This window comes from Sinocyclocheilus anshuiensis, unplaced genomic scaffold (assembly GCF_001515605.1).
Source record: "Sinocyclocheilus anshuiensis isolate Anshui unplaced genomic scaffold, SAMN03320099.WGS_v1.1 scaffold298, whole genome shotgun sequence".
Taxonomy (NCBI): Eukaryota; Metazoa; Chordata; class Actinopteri; order Cypriniformes; family Cyprinidae; genus Sinocyclocheilus; species Sinocyclocheilus anshuiensis.
Window position 1 is genome coordinate 61,112 of NW_015547640.1, and position 1,207 is coordinate 62,318.

Below are 1,207 nucleotides of genomic sequence, written 5' to 3' on the forward strand. Positions count from 1 at the left end.
CAGACAGACAGACAGACAGACAGACACACACACACACACACACACACACACACACACAGAGACACAAACACAGACACAGACACACACACACCACAGCGCTGGGTCAATGAGTGCACTGAGAATCAGAAATCAACCTTTTCTGAACTGCAGTGAAATAAATGTGCCTCAGAATCAATTTTCAAGGGCATTTTTGTTGTGAACACACTTGTGTTTGTAGCGGGCAGCGCTCGGGTCAGCCGTCCCAGAGAGGCATCTGCGTGATGTTGGCAGCGATTGTGAATTTCTCAGGCAAATAAAGCTTCTCCTGCCAGTGGAAAAGCTGCCAAAGGACAAATAAAGGACTGAATCCTGAATGAATGCACCTCACACACACAGACACAACATCAGACCGAGCTCAGTGCTCTCAACGCCGCTAGAGCTCTTAGTGTTATTATTATTACATGAGCCGGATGAATAACTGATTCAGAACACATGGAATCTGAGTTTACAAATCATTCACAAAGTTATCAAACATTACTTATTTTACAATTAAAAAAAAAAACAAAAAAAACTCACAAAACATCTACAGGTCACATTAACAAAAAAAAACAAACATCTATGAATAAATACATAAATCTACAGGTCACATTTAATAGTGTAACATTTTAACAATAGTGTAAAATAAATAAATAAATAACATAATATAATATATTATATAATATAATACTGTGTTGCAATAATGGGAATCTAATCATAATCATCGGTATTAACGAGATTTACAACTCAATGTTGAATGTGTGAACTGAATTGTGTGTATGGTTTATGATGAAAATGCTGCTTATTTAGTCTGTTTGTTCAGTGTCAGGCATGTTGTTGGATCCGTTCAGTTCATACTAACACTATTACAGTTCAGTGTTTGATTTGAAGGACATTTTATTTGCTTATGCATGATAAACAATGCTTTTAATCAGTTGGGTTCCTAAAGCAAAAGCGTTTGAGAAGCTATGATGTGTTTGCACTGAAATATCCCTCCATCAGCCGCTCGAGCCATCTGCTCTTAACAAAGAGAGAAAACATCAATATTTAACTTAGCAGTTCAATGCTGTTTGTCCTCGTGGTCTGTAATGGACAGCAGTGAGTGTGTAAGTGTTTGTCTGTGACTTAGATGGATGACGGCAGCATTAAAGCGGCACACACACACACAGACAGACAGACACAGACACAGACA

The 1,207-nt window shown here is 38.1% G+C and overlaps 1 protein-coding gene across 1 annotated transcript in view; it reads right to left on the reverse strand.

Annotated features, from left to right (window-relative positions):
- mcc (MCC regulator of WNT signaling pathway) overlaps positions 1–1,207 on the reverse strand; it is an 89,185-nt gene that overhangs the window by 22,170 nt on the left and 65,808 nt on the right. The gene's annotated exons all lie outside the window — the stretch shown is intronic.